This window comes from Schistocerca americana, chromosome 6 (genome assembly GCF_021461395.2).
Source record: "Schistocerca americana isolate TAMUIC-IGC-003095 chromosome 6, iqSchAmer2.1, whole genome shotgun sequence".
NCBI lineage: Eukaryota > Metazoa > Arthropoda > Insecta > Orthoptera > Acrididae > Schistocerca > Schistocerca americana.
The window spans coordinates 219,323,221-219,339,846 of record NC_060124.1 but is presented as its reverse complement, the minus strand read 5'-3'; positions in this window follow the sequence as shown (position 1 = coordinate 219,339,846).

Genomic DNA, 16,626 nt, shown 5'->3' with positions numbered 1-16,626 from the left:
GGGCAGCTGTACCTGTACACGCCATCCAAGCTCTGTTTGACTCAATGCCCAGGCGTATCAAGGCTGTTATTACGGTCAGAGGTGGTTGTTCTGGGTACTGATTTCTCAGGATCTATGCACCCAAATTGCGTAAAAATGTAATCACATGTCAGTTCTAGTATAATATATTTGTCCAATGAATACTCGTTTATCATCTGCATTTTTTCTTGGTGTAGCAATTTTAATGGCCAGTAGTTTAATAATCGAAGTCAGAAAACAATGTAATCCGAAGATATCATAAAATATCTTTTCTTGTGGGTGTCCATTTATGATCTCAAAGACAAGTTTTGCTTGTAGAGAAGCGAATTTATTCATAAAAGTCCGCCTCCATTGCTAGCTGGTCAGCGCAGCAGAATGACGTGCCAGGGCTCCGGTTCGATTCCTGGCAGACTCGGGGATTTTCTGCGCTCGGCGATGGACTGTTGTCTTCACTATCATTCCATCCTCATCGCCACGCAAGTCGCCGAAATCGAGCCAAGTAAAAAGCTTTGCACCAGTCCACGAGTCTAGCCGATGGAGGGTGGCCTAGCCACACGCAAATTTCATTCCTACGTAAAAAAAAGTTATTAATTTATACTTAGCTGAAAATTTCAGCTTTTAACCAAGATATTTTGCAGCCGCTTATTTTCTTCGCCTCCGTTCGCTTAGGTTACATGTCTGTTTTCGAATCAAAGAGCAGAAACGCATTCCCTCTGCTTATTTATATCAAGCCGCGAAGCAAGAGCACAGCTTAATTAAGATTTCAGCAACCTTCCATTTGCTATTCCTGCAAACGTTCTGATTTATAGTCGCCCTTCCATATCTGAAGGTACGTTCTGACCAAAGTGCTTCATCTCCAAGGCTTTCCCGTCAACTGCGTTCAGACGGGAGAGCTGCCAAGTACGCGAAGAGCCACTCACCGTGTTACATATCTCGCGGTTTGTTTATCGAGCTAGGATCGCGGAAGAGATACAGCTTCCTTTGGTGGTTCCTCTTAAAATATATGTCTTAGTTGACATGTCGTCGTTCTGGACATATTTAGAGTAAGTTTTAAGTGAGTGTAATGGTTCCAATGAACACAGCTCTGCGTCTCAGTTGAGATGGAATCGTCGCGTATGAATTTCAGTGGTAAGCAAATATTTCCGTTTGGAACTGTATAAATAGAAGTGCTACATACACTTGTCGTTGCGCAAGATAACTAAATGAAATGTTATAGCGTGCGTCACATCTAGAGGACGAGGCAGTTTTATAATGATTGTCCTGTCGTTTCTTGCAATAGCAAACATTTGCTTACTGCATACGTTTTACGTACATTAATAAAACGTATGTTTTGAGGTGGATGCCAAATCAGATTTTACAAGAGACTTCTATTTTGCAGGAGTGCATTTCAGATCTTTGTCTGACACTACTGATTTACGTTTCCTGTGTTTCTTTAAATTCCTTTCGAAAAATAACAGTACGATTCTATGATCGGTTGAGCACAACATGGATGCAAGCGAATTGCATTTTCTTCCTCTTATATTTGTTTGTCACTAATGTGTTTTCGGCTTATTAGATCATCATACGATAACAAGAGACTAGCATCTGCGTTAATTCGAGTTCGAGTCGGTTGTTAAGTGAAGATGACTTACTAAGCCGAATACCGGTTAGTAATCAATAGATATCAGCGGAAGAAAATTTCATTTGTTTGCGTGCTACCCTTTAAAACGCACGGGAACAACTTTTATCGTATCTACTGTCGTTGAGGAATAAGACTCAGTCGGACAGAATTTTCACAGTACTGAAAATGATCTGTATCAGTACCATTGATTGGAGATCATACCAGAGAAAGAAATCACATCTAACCACCAACACACTGCATTCATAAGTATATGCAGATGTTGTTATAACGTTTTCCTACAATATCTACAGTATTGTGTACAAAACCTATAACACAGGGTGAAAAGTATTTAAACCGACAAACTCTGGGAGGTTGTAGGGGACATCAAAACAAATATTTTTCCCTAATGTCATTTTTTCCTATGAGGAGTATTTAAACTGGTAGAGGAAGATTTCTCTGGCGGCAAATTAATTAAAACAACACTTTTCCATTTTTTATGAGCAAGAGACAACACATTAACACAACCCAATTTCAGTTACAGCAGATTTTCATAAATGCCTCCATTGACACGTAAACAAAGGTTACACCATCGGATAATGTTCTGTCTGACACAGGCAAAAACCCCAGGAGTATCCTGAATTTTTCCTGCTGCTGCTACTATCCGGGCACCCAGATCCTCTTCTGCTGCAACAGGAATTGCGTAAACAAGGTTGTGCATATCTCCCCACACAAAAAAGTCCAGAGGGGACATTTCTGGGGATCGAGCAGGCCATGGTACAGGACCACCTCTGCCAAACCATGCTTCTGGGAACCGTCGGTCCAGGACTGAAATGTGCCGGCGCCCCGTCATGTTGGAACCACATGCGTTGTCTTGTAGGGAGCGGGACGTCTTCCAGCAATTCTGGCAATGCTCTGGCGAGAAAATTGTAATAGTGCCTGCCATTTAATGGCCTAGGTAGCAGATACGGCCCAATTAAACAGTCCCCAACACCGACCCACACATTAACGGAGAACCGCACTTGATGAGCGCTAGTAACTGTGACATATGAGTTATCCTCAGTCCAAACATGCGAACTGTGCATGTTGAAGACTCCATCACGCCCAAACGTTGCTTCATCGGTAAACAACACAAAAGCTGGAAATGTAGGATGCATTTCACACTGTTCCAGGTACCACTGCAAAAACTGTGCTCTCGGTGGATAATCAACTGGTTCCAGGTTGTGGACACGCTCTAAGTGAAATGGAGGAGGAGGAGATTAGTGTTTAACGTCCCGTCGACAACGAGGTCATTAGAGACGGAGCGCAAGCTCGGATGGGGGAAGGATGGGGAAGGAAATCGGCCGTGCCCTTTCAAAGGGACCATCCCGGCATTTGCTAGAAGCGATTTAGGGAAATCACGGGAAACCTAAATCAGGATGGCCGGAGACGGGATTGAACCGTCGTCCTCCCGAATGCGAGTCCAAAGTGAAATGGACGTAACAATTGCTCTCGAAGGACTGTTGTTACATTCGTCTAATTCGTCTCAATGTTACGTGAAATTGCACGAGTGCTGATTGAAGGATCCCGCTCCACATGCTGCAAGAAAGCTTCCTCGAATTGCAGCGTTCTTACCGTGCGACGGCGTCCCTGTCCAGGTAAACTGCTAAATGAGCCGGTCTCACGCAGATGTTGGAACACAGAAGCAAAAGTCGTATGATACGGAGTACGGCGATTAGGATATTGTTGTTGATGAACCCGCTGTGCAGCTCGTCCGTTGTGGTGCGCCACGTAGTACGCACCATCCATATCAGTGTACTCACTGCAGGTGTATCGCTCCATTAGTAAACAGAGACAATGCACTACTACACTGGTGGACAGCAGTTGCCTACAACTGAAGAGCATAATACGCCCTCTAACAACTGAAGATCGTAATGTGGCCTGTAACGACTGAAGAGAGTAATATGGCCTCCACCGGTTTAAATAATCCTCATAAGAAAAAATGACATTAGCGAAAAAAATTTGTTTTTCTGTCCCATACAACCTCCCAGACTTTGTCGGTTTAAATACTTTTTACCCCGTATATGTTGAGCAGTTTCGGCAAATATTGTAAGAACCTATAATACGGTTACAATTGACAGTTTAAAATTACTAGAAGCGCGGTTACCTATGTATAGAGGGCGTTTCAAAAATACGTTTACAAACTTGAGGAGATTCTTTAGACCAAAACAAGAAAACAAATTCTAGTAAGCATGGGCTCTAAAAAAATACGTTAAGACCTACGAGCACTGGTTCATTTTCGATACTGTGCGACATATTTCTTCTACTGTAAGCGCTTTGATTTCCATATTTTGGGACGAGCTGTAAGAAAAAAGCTGACCAGTAAACAAGGGCTCTAAAATACACACCTCACGAGCTATGTGCCGCTACTCATCTTCGCTACAGTGAAACGTATCTATTCTATTGAACAAGTGCTCTTACTGTCGAGGTATGCATTTTAGAACCCATGTTCGCTTGACACTTATTTCTTGTTTTGGTGTAAGGAAGTTTGTAAAAGTATTTCTGGAACAACCTGTACAACGAAAACTCTAGCTTGAATGAAATGTGGTCGTTGGATATTCAGCACTATGTAACATATGACTCATGTGACATATTTCTGATCTCAAACGTAATAGGTTCGGTGAGTCTGTGTAAATATCGATAAATCTAAGCACTGTATAAAGTTAACATATACTTCGAACTGCCAGTAACGTGGAGCAGAAAATGACATCTTCCATTTTATACGGCGATATTAAAGTAAAATCGACGAAGAGCACGGACTCTGACAAAGCTTTCAAAAGTGTTGATCACTTATCTTTATCCGGTTAGTTCAAAGCTTAATCGTTAGGACAGCAATTGAATTTTAAACTTGTTCTGACATTGAAAAATAACCATTAAGGTTAGTTTTACATTTAATTCAACCTATTACAATTTTTAATTTGATTAATTAAACGTTTAGAGCGGCAGTCTGAAAGACTCAATGTTAACTTCCTTTGGATTCATCACAACGAACATTGCCAGTATTATATTTAAAAAGTCAGGATCTGTATGGCCTTTATATGAAACAACGTCAATACAATCTCGTCACATGTTGACTTAACTTTGTATTTCGTTGCGAGGGCCAATGTCGAAGCCATTTAAAATAAAACTAAATGTTTAGAAATTTTAACTGTTTTATAGTTATGCGTTGGAATTCCCATGGCTGTCTACATTGATGCTGTAATGTACATTGCTTGCTGCGGAAATTAATGTATGATATCTCACCGAAAAGCCCTTATCACGGCGGGCAGCCCTTCTACCAGAGAGAGTTAGCAACATTTAGTGACATTTTCAAGCTCCGAAATCAGAACAACCCCAATATTGCATGCGAGAGGTGACTGTTCGAAAATGACATTGAACTAACAGTAAGACAATAGTAAATCGGATGCATGTCAGATCACTCAGGAAAGACTACATTTCTATAAAAGACCTTTCTGCGCGCACGGTCCTGTATTTAGAAAGATTCAGAATAGTCATGCAATATTTCATCACAATTAAAGCAACTATTGCAAATACTTTTTCCAGCTTAGAAAAGACAGATAACTGTTCCGAAAAAAGGGACTAACTCTACTAAGTTACTCTCCCCAGCTGGATGCAAATACAGCTCATGGTCACAAGGAGAAGGCAGAATGAGTCGGTGGAAAAAATTTACTGAACAATAGTTTATTAGCATTATCGAACAGCTCTTTTCTGTGCCATAGATCATGAGAGGAAAACTTTCTTTTCAATCACATCGCCCCAGGTAATCTACTGGACTCCACAGACACTAAACAATCTCACTACCGAAAACAAATAATCTGTAAGCTGACTAATTTTATTTGGTTTCAAATATAAATATCTGGCACACGTTGTAAAAGATACGTGGAAGAGAGAGATACACGTTTTTCGTATACCGGTGTCAGATAAATGTGGACTGGAGGATGTGGTTATCCCAAGCAAGTGGGAATTATGCGTCTCCAGAAACTGCCAGTATACACAGTAGAAGCAGGTGATTAATATGGTAGAGCTTCTTAGTGTACCAATATCATTGTAGTAACGACAGGATATACGAGTACATGGAATCAAGCGAAAAAATTGTGAAACAGTTGGTGAAGGTTTCAGTAGTGCATCGTTTAAAAATTTGAAGTTACCATAAATTCAAGAACAACAGAAGGCGAACAGGACAGAAATCCAAAACGGACGAGAAGCCGAGGAATTTATCTTTAGTGGAAGTACCAGGGGCCTTCAGTAAGTAAAGCATCCAATGTTTTCTCGGTCTGTTTCGGCTAAAAATGCATAATTTATTGCGGGGTATCTTGGAATATTCTCGCATTAGCCGCTATAGTTTCATGAATTTCCAATAGGTGACTGTGTTCCGCGTAGCCTCCAAAATGGCGTCTGTAACGATGGTGCGTTGCAAGCAGAGAGCTGTCACTGAGTTTTAGCGGAAAACCCATGTATCGCAGATAGTGGTATGCCCTTGCAGAATATCTACGGAGACCTGGCGGTGAGAGAAAGCAAGGTGAGTCGTTGGGCGAAGCTTCCGTATTAGTGCCGTGCGTTCATACAGCTCGTTGTCGCACGTAAGACGCGGCCACCGCCTGTTCGAGGACCGTGTAACAACGCTCCAATGTGCTCCCAGTGGGGGCGCCGCAAAAGATGCAGCAGTGATACCGCTGGACTCGACGGAGCCAGTCAGGATGCCGCCAAACGTGATTAAGTCCCGTCGTAACGACCCGGAAGTGGAGTCGTCTGGTGGGCCTCCTGGAATACGGAGCAGGTCTCCAGGTCTCCTCTCAGTCGAGACGCTGTTACTGTGGTAAAATGTTGTGTGACTAGGGCCTCCCAAATATAAGAAAGTGCAAGTCTTTCTATTTGACACCACTTCGGCGACTTGCGCGTTGATGGGGATGATATGATGATGATTACGACAACACAACACCCAGTCCCTGACCGGAGAAAATATCCGACCCAGCCATGAATCCAACACGGGGCCTTAGGATTGACATTCTGTCGCTCTGACCACTCAGCTACCGGAGGCGGACGTTACTATGGTGAACTTTGGCTATGGAACTGGACGGGAGTGATTACAGTGAGTTATGTTTCACATTGTTTTCAGAACAGATCTTCTGAATTGTAATTAATTCTGACTTTCCATTTGGTAGTTTGTACTTGGAGCACAACATCTGTCATCAAAACAAGCTCGCGTAAACTTGTCCAATCTACCACGTGCCGGTGACCGTACGCAGCTGTGACTCTTGCAATGCTGGGACGTGCGAACAGTCTCATTCGAGGTGATGTACGGATCACAATGAAACAACGTGCTGCACAGCCGGACGTCTCTGTTATTAGTGCTGGCACACTCGTTCACCAGTTGCGGTATGGCCTGTGCCATCTGGGTTCCTCGCTGCCTAACGAAAAACCATCTTGGCGGAAGTGCTCGCACTTACAATCCTTTGTTGTTGTTGTTGTTGTTGTTGTTGTTGTTGTTGTCTTCAGTCCTGAGACTGGTTTGATGCAGCTCTCCATGCTACTCTATCCTGTGGAAGCTTCTTCATCTCCCAGTACCTACTGCAACCTACATGCGTCTGAATCTGCTTAGTGTATTCATCTCTTGGTCTCCCTCTACGATTTTTACCCTCCACGCTGCCCTCCAATGCTAAATTTGTGATCCCTTGATGCCTCAGAACACGTCCTACAAACCGGTCCCTTCTTCTTGTCAAGTTGTACCACAAACTCCTCTTCTCCTCAATTCTATTCAATACCTCCTCATTAGTTATGTGATCTACCCATCTAATCTTCAGCATTCTTCTGTAGCACCACATTTCAAAAGCTTGTATTCTCTAATTGTTCAAACTATTTATCGTCCACGTTTTACTTCCATACATGGCTACACTCCATACAAATACTTTCAGAAATGACTTCCTGACACTTAAATCTATACTCGATGTTAACAAAATTCTCTTCTTCAGAAACGCTTTCCTTGCCATTGCCAGTCCACATTTTATATCCTCTCTACTTCGACCATCATCAGTTATTTTGCTCCCCAAATAGCAAAACTGCTTTACTACTTTAAGTGTCTCATTTCCTAATCTAATTCCCTCAGCATCACCCGACTTAATTCGACTACATTCCATTATCCTCGTTTTGCTTTTGTTGATGTTCTTCTTATATACTCCTTTCAAGACACTGTCCATTCCGTTCAACTGCTCTTCCAGGTCCTTTGCTGTCTCTGACATTCACAATGTCATCTGCGAACCTCAACGTTTTTATTTTATTTCCATGGATTTTAATATCTACTCCGAATTTTTCTTTTGTTTCCTTTACTGCTTGCTCAATATACAGATTGAATAACATCGGAGAGAGGCTACAACCCTGTCTCACTCCCTTCCCAACCATTGCTTCCCTTTCATGCCCCTCGACTCTTATAACTGCCATTTGGTTTCTGTACAAATTGTAAATGGCCTTTACCTCCCTGTATTTTACCCCTGCCATCTTTAGAATTTGAAAGAGAGTATTCTACTCAACATTGTCGAAAGCGCTCTCTAAGTCTACAAATGCTAGAAATGTAGGTTTGCCTTTCCTTAATCTATTTTCTAAGATAAGTCGTAGGGTCAGTATTGCCTCACGTGTTCCAACATTTCTGCGGAATCCAAACTGATCTTCTCCGAGGTCGGCTTCTACCAGTTTTTCCATTCGTCTGTAAAGAATTCGCGTTAGTATTTTGCAGCTGTGACTTAGTAAACTGATAGTTCGGTAATTTTCACATCCGTCAACACCTGCTTTCTTTGGGATTGGAATTATTATATTCTTCTTGAAGTCTGAGGGTATTTCGCCTGTTTCAGGCATCTTGCTCACCAGATGGTAGAGTTATGTCAGGACTGGCTCTCGCAAGGCTGTCAGTAGTTCTAATGCAATGTTGACTACTCCCGGGGCCTTGTTTCGACTCAGGTCTTTCAGTGCTCTGTCAAACTCTTCACGCAGTATCGTATCTCCCATTTCATCTTCATCTACATCCTCTTCCATTTCCATAATATTGTCCTCAAGTACATCGCCCTTGTATAGACCCTCTATATACTCCTTCCACCTTTCTGCTTTCCCTTCTTAGCTTAGAACTGGGTTTCCTTCTGAGCTCTTGATATTCATAGAAGTGGTTTTCTTTTCTCCAAAGGTCTACTTAATTTTCCTGTAGACAGTATCTATCTTACCCCTAGTGAGATAAGCCTCTGCATACTTACATTTGAACTCTAGCCATCCCTGCTTAGCCATATTGCACTTCCTATCGCTCTCATTTTTGAGACGTTTGTATTTATTTTTGCCTGCTTCAAGTTACTGTGTTTTTATATTTTCTCCTTTCATCAATTGAATTCAATATTTCTTCTTTTACCCAAGGATTTCTACTAGCCCTTGTCTTTTTACCTACTTCATCTTCACTACTTCCTCCCCCAGAGCTACCCATTCTTCTTCTACTGTATTTCTTTCCCCCATTCCTGTCAATTGTTCCCTTATGCTCTCCCTGAAACTCTGTACAACCGCTGGTTTAGGCAGTTTATCCAGGTCCCTTGTCCTTAAATTCCCACCTTTTTGCAGTTTCTTCAGTTTTAATCTACAGTTCATAGCCAATAGATTGTGGTCAGAGTCCACATCTGCCCCTGGAAATGTCTTACAATTTAAAACCTCGCACGTTACTATCCTGACGGTGATAATTTCTTGTCGTACATCGTCACAGGCTGTCAAACATCGGTTCATCATTCTAGGCGCTTCAGTCTGGAACCACACGACCGCTACGTTCGCAGATTCGAATCCTGCCTCGGGCATGGATTTGTGTCATGTCTTTAGGTTAGTTAGGTTCACGTAATTCGAAGTTATAGGGGATTGATGATCTCAGACGTTAAGTCCCATAGTGCTCAGAGCCATTTGGTTCGTCACTTCGAACCAGAAACAAGACGGCAATCCACGGAGTGTTGCCACACCACGTCTCCTCCGACGAAAAAGTTCAAAGCCACAGCCTCTGCCGATCAAGTGATGGCAATGCTCTTCTGCGACTCTGAACGGATTTTTCTGTTTGATGTCCTCCCTCACGGGGCTACGATCAAGTGGGATACGTAGTGCAAGATCCTCAGGAAATTCAAAAAACGACTTCAGCTTATTCGTCGCCACAAAAATGTTAATTAACTTCTTCCCCGTGAGAACTCAGTGCCTCACCCAAGTCTACACACCCGAAAGAAGCTCACAAAACTTAATTGGACTGTCATATGATAGGAAGAACATGCCGTGATAGAATGATATTGGAGAGAAGTAGAAAAATATAAAATGTTTTATTAACAATGAGTTCGCAAGCTGCGATTATTGTTTCGAAACAACTGTAGAATGATTTTTATGGGAACACGCCGCAATTTGACCACTATATTGTTTGTTTAAGTGCAACCCACGTTTCGGCCTACTATGCCAATTGCAAGTATTTGATTTTATGTCTTTAACGCTCAAAGTGTGCGTTGCTTTATAAAATATTGTATGACTGATGCTGAGCAACATGAAAAGTTGTAAAATATTTGAGAACAATGAAAGTTTGTGGGGGACCGGGACTCGGAGGAAGGCAGGCAGATATTTCCATTGTTTTTGCAGCCGATCCAGAACCATAATAGTAGTTTGCGAGATCTTTCTTAGCTGAATACAGTTGTTGATCGTCAACGCAGAGTCTGCGACACACTGCAGTAATATATTTTAGTTGGAGAGCACGAGGAAAGAAGCACGAGAGATGATAAGGACGACGAAAGGAAATAAACCGAAACGAAGGAATTGATTTCCCTGTTCATCAGCCTTTGTGCGAACACCAAAGTATGCATTATCTTATTATTAACATACACGTTAAAAGACAGGAAACTTCACCACGGAAGAAACAGTTCTGCTTCTTTGTGATACGATCTCTCTGCCAGAAACGCAGTTTCAGTTAATGAAGTTGGGTATAGCCACTCACTGGCTGGGCAAAGTGTATCCATTATACCTAATTTTTGTACGCTCTGAGAAATACGTTAATAGTTAATACCATTTCTTTAAGAGTCAGACACATCGTCAATAACCTCAATAAGATAGGTATTGTAATAAATCTTAACCATTTAAAACTCAAATGTTACCGAAATTATAAAATTGTTATACCTGTAAGTCGAAATACACTCACGCACATGGTTGGAACGAGCTGCGGAAGCTAAATTGTAAGAGCCGATGTTTGGAGTAGCCACCCTACCGTACGTTTAATCAGACAAATCTTTGCGCACATACTTAGAGTCAACACTACTAAGAGAACAGAGAATCTCTGTTTACAACACACAGGTACCCTGGCAGACGATTGAAGCTTAACCATCATCATAAACTAAAGGCTATGCCTTGTCGATTTAGCCACGTCCCTCTCTCCATTGTCATTCTCTTCAATTTTCCATACGATTTTATCCCCATATCTTCTTTGATGTTATTAAAATACGTTGCTCCTGGCCTGCCTCTTGGTTTTTTCCCTAAAACTTTTCCTTCAGATACATTATTTAGGAACTGCTTGTGTCACATTATGTGCCCTATCATTTTTTATTTTCTTCTGCCTATATAATTTAGCAGCGTTCGGTACTGATTCACTTCTCCTAAGACCTGTTCACTACTTTTTCTATCTACCCAGCTTGTTTTCGTCATTATTCTCCATATCCACATTTCCATTGCTTCCAGTCTCTTTTTCTCTGCCTTTCCCAGAGTCCACGCTTCACATCCGTATGTTAAGACACTCCAGACAAAAGTTTTGGCAAACTTTTTCCTACGTTCTAGGCTTATATGATTGTCTGATAGTAAATTCCTTTTATTTTGGAAAGCTTGCTTTGCCAAGGCTATTCTTCTCTTTATATCTGTGATACATTTAATGTCGTCAGCGACTGTGCTCCCCATATAACAGAAGTTCTCAACCTGCTCTAGAACATCATCTTCTAGTTTAATATTAACTTTACCATTTGCTTTTGTCTTCCCTACTACCATAGTTCTTGTTTTCATCTTATTTATTTTTAGATTAAATGCTCTTAACATTTTGACAAATTTTAGCAACGGATGCAGTCTATTCGTTCCCCGTTAATTTTAATTCCTTTGATTATTCTTCTCAATTTTTCAATGGTTTTTTCAATAAATAAGTTGAACAAATCCTTGCCTTACTTCCCTCCTTATTTTTGCTTTGTTCTTCACACCATCAACTTCTATCTCTGCTTCCTGCCTTTTATTCAGGTTCCAGATTAGTCTTCTGTCCCTCCAATTAAGATTTATTTCCTTCATTGTTCGGAATAACAGTTTCCAATTAACCATGTAAAATGCTTTTTGTAAATCTATAAAGGTCAAGTAGGTTTTCCTATTAATGGTAGAACTAAAACATCTAAAAACGGTATTACGTGGCAGTTTTTGTATCTACCAGTTAATTTCGTCTCGTTCTGTGGTGGTCTGTGGGCCCACAACGCAGAGGCAGCAGTAGCAAACAACCATCTCTCTTCCATACTTACTATCTGACCAAATGTATCAGAACACGCCTGTGCAATGTGGAATTGACCACTAGATGTCACGAGAGGTGGGTCTGTCGGTGTAAGAGCGGGTGGGGAGTGTTTTCAGTACATTAGCAGTAAGAGAAGAAAGGATCGATGAGCAGTGATCTTTGACTTCGCAAGTGGGCTAGTTATTTGAAGTCAGCAGAGAAAATAATCAATCAGAGGCATTCAGTCATTCTATAGCTGCCCATTTCGACGTTGGTGACATAATGGTGAACTAGAAGGATGAAAAATGGTTCAAATGGCTCTGAGCACTATCGGACTTAACATCTGAGGTCAGCAGTCCCCTAGGACTTAGAGCTACTTAAACCTAACTAACCTAAGGACATCACACACATCCATGCCCGAGGCAGGATTCGAACCTGCAACCGTAGCGATCGCGCGGTTCCAGACTGTAGCGCCTAGAACCGCTCGGCCTCCCCGGCCGGCGGAAAGATGAAGAAACAACCATAGCTAAACGAAGACGAGGCTGACCTCATGTACAAACGGACAGGGAACGTCGATCATTGCAGAGGACGGAAGTAAAAAGTCCCGCAAAATCTGCAGAGCGAATTACTCGTGAGTAGCGAAGTGCTGCCAACAATTCAGCTATCGCAGTATCACAATGACTGTGCGCAGGGAGCTGAAAACAGTCGGTACAATGGCCCCCAACGACTCATAAGCCAAACATTTCTGTAAACAATGCTAAGCCACGTTTAATATGGCTTGAACAGCGACGCCACTGGATACTGGACCACGGAAAACGTGTGGCTCGGAGTGAAGAATTACGCTATACGCTCTGAGAATATGACAGAAGGATTTGCGTCTGGCGAATGCAAAAGAACGTTACCTGTCATCATGGGTAGTGCCAACCTTGTAGTAAGAAGGTGGTGGTGTTACGGTACGGGAGTCATTTTCGTAGTGAGGATATGATCTCATTATTGCCTTAATAAAACTCTAGATGAGGAAGGATTTGATCCCATGGATTGAAGCAGTAGCTTCTTACGTCGTTGCTATGCGCTGAGCAACAAATTTGTCGTGGTTGCTGTCAGGAAGAGCAGATTGTCGTGCTTTGCTGTGAGCTTACAGCCAAGCAGATTGTCAGTGTTACATCAGCGTACGGCATGAGAAGAAGTAACAGCAACAAACGGAAGAGGACGATTCTTCGGCTAGGAATGTCGACCTCCGAAAAACCCGGGGAGGAAAGGCCGCAGACAAGACAAAAACAGAGCGAAGAAGAATAAATCTGTTATCGGGACCGCTGGGCCGATGGATATCTGGTGTTTGTCCAACATACCGGGGATGACTGCATTGAGACCCTTGGCGACCTGAGTGTAGATCTTCGTTAAGGACGCAAAATCACATCATTGGATAATGATAAATCACTTGAGATCCGGATATTCTGATTGAGTGACTAGGACAAAGTGAGGATGACCAAGGACTGTATTACTGAAAATCCAATTAGGACAGTTCTTCAGAAGAAGACGCCACAAATTATGCCTCTGCTACGTGACCTAACGTGGATGTACGACGTGAAAACAGTGCGACAGGCGCAACTGAACCGTGAATGGGATGCCACTGTGAAGCTTGACATCCGACAAGTGATGCAATTAGTTTCAAGAAGACAGAGGACATCTGCAATAAAGTGAAATGCGTTAAGTTTGCCGGTAGTCACGAGAGCCGCAACTGTACGCAGACCGCTGTGAGAGATCACACGTTGTGAGCTGGCGTGGCTGCAGGGTCTTCAAAGTTCGTAACAGCGTTACAGATAAGAAACAAGAGAAGTCGAAGAAAATCGCTAAAAACAGGAGGAGATGAAGGAGACGCGGGAATCGAGGGACATCATCGCTTGAGAAGATCAAAAGTGCGGCCCGGCGGCGGACCTTCCAGCGACGGTGGTGGTCGGGATCGGTCTGGTCTCACATTGCGGGGTGAGGGCAAGCGCAGCCGAGACACCGAGATGGAAAAGTCGCTGCAGTACCAGAAAACAGTGCGAGACTAGAAGCATCGATTTCTGAGGTGGAGCTGCAGTGATGAAGCTTATCCATCAGTTCGAGACTAGACTGCTGAATAGAACGGAAGAGGTGGTTCAAGCCGCAGTTAAGACATCAAGGTAGCGCTTTGCGCATTTTTCAGTCCCATCCTAAGTTTTTTCAGAGGTTTTCCTGAAGGCTGTAAGGCAAATTACAGGACTAACATCCCCTCCTCTGCCAAGAAAGTGCTGTACCTGTCTGCCCTTCCAACGAATCCTACCCCAGTTCAAACAAATAAGCGGGTTCACAACGGAATATAAGCAGCTATTGCTGGAAAGAGCTAAGCTCTAGATGCATCCCACGCTCAGTAGGGGGTATGAAAGGTAAAAGACGAAGAAATTTACAGCAGTGTGTACGGCGAATAGTAGAGGAACAGTTTTCTGATATTATCAGCGTTATAATGCACCATGTCATAAACCAGCATCTCTGAGGCAACGGTTTATGGATAATAACATTCCTGAAATTGACTCTTTTGCCAGCTCTCACCTGAACCCAGTGAAATGCCTCTGGGATGAGTCATAACGTCGGATGCCCTCTGGGCCCCCGAGTCCAACACGTCGGGTTTCGGCTCTCGAGAAAGAATGTTGTGCTATTCACCCACAGACATTTAGACATCTCCATGAAAGCGTTCACAGAAGAGTGTTCGCAGTCTAACGGATTAAGTGTCAACACACTCATATTAATCCATTAATAGGCGTCCGGATATTTTTAATTATACAGTGTGTGTAAAATTTTCCGCATTGTGGCTAAGCGTAGCATACAATCTGCATTCTGTCCGCAAATCTCATAAAACTATTTTTAACTTATGATCTTAGGCACCATAAGTTTGAGTGGGCTGAATTCCATGCACAAATGCATTTTTCATCATTTGTATCATCAGGACCATGGAACTACCTCTCATTGGACAACAGTTGAAACAACTAAGTTAACGCCAGGCATGTTCACGCCATAGCAAAAGACTTTCGCAATGCAATAACGGTTTCGATTAATCGTCATTAGAGTAACGGTAACTTTTATTGAAAACGCAACGAGAACGTTACTTTACCTTTTTGTCTACTTTCTGTCTAATGACCAGTGACTGGTCGAACCAGCTTACGCCATGGTGAAATGCTTATGGTATTACGTTGTAAATATAAATCAAATAACATAATCAATCAGGTGATATCCACAGAGAAAGTCATTTCTTTTCTTAGGTCAGCTGTCGCGTAGCAGTGCGTACCTAGCAACTCGGTGAATTTTGGCCTAAGTGCGGTATTGTTCCAGTCTTTGGACTTGCTCCTAAAACAGTGCATCTAAATTTAAATCGCGTGAGTATCTGGAGCCGGTTAATCTTCGTAGAAGAGAGCCGAGACGGCTGGAGACAGCACTGCACCTCTCACGCATGCAGTCTCGTAGATTCTGCAGGGAGGTGCGTCAATTTCGATCCGAGGAGAGCTTTCCCACGGATGTCTGACGTCTTTTATCAATATCGAAGGTAACATGACAATAGTGCAGTAACGAGACAGCATCCTCCACCCCTGCACCTACAACATCTCAGCTACGTGCTAGGTTTCATAGCGACTGTACAAGGAGTCAGTCGAATTGAACAACGTTCTGTATCTGCCACATTTGGAGTAGGAATTAAAATCCACGGAGAAGAAATAAAAGCTTTGAGGTTTGCCGACGGCATTGTAATTCAGTCAGAGTTAGCAAAACACCTTGAAGAGCAGTTGAACTGAGTGGACAGTGTCTTGAAATGAGGATATAAGATGAACATCAACATAAGCAAAACAAGGATAATGGAACTTAGTCGAATTAATTCAGGTGATGCTGAGGCAATTACATTAGAAAATGAGACATACAAAGTAGTAAGTGAGTTTTGTTACCTGGAAAGCAAAATAACTGATCTTCGAAATAAAGAGGACATAAAATGTAGACTGGCTACGGCAAGAAAGCATTTGTGAAGAAGAGAAATTTAGTATCATCGAGTATAGATTTAAGTGTCAGGAAGTCGTTTGTGGAAGTATTTGTATGAAGTGTAGCTGTGTATGGAAGTGAACATGACGAAAAATGGTGAAGACAAGAAGAGAACAGAAGCTTTTGAAACGTGGTGCTACAGAAGAATGCTGAAGATTAGATGAGTAGATCACTCAAGTAATGGGAGGTGCTGAGCAGAATTGGGGAGAAGAGATATTTGTGGTTCAACTTGACTAGAAGAAGGGCTCGGTTGGTAGGAAACGTTCTGAGGTATCACGGGTTCACTAATTTATTATTGGAGGGAGACGTGGATGGCAAAAATCGTGGAGAGAGATCAAGAGATGAATACGCTAAGCAGATTCAGAAGGATATTGGCTGCAGTAGCTATTCGGAGATGAAGAGGCTTGCACAGGATAGAGAGCATGGAGAGCTGCATCAAACCACT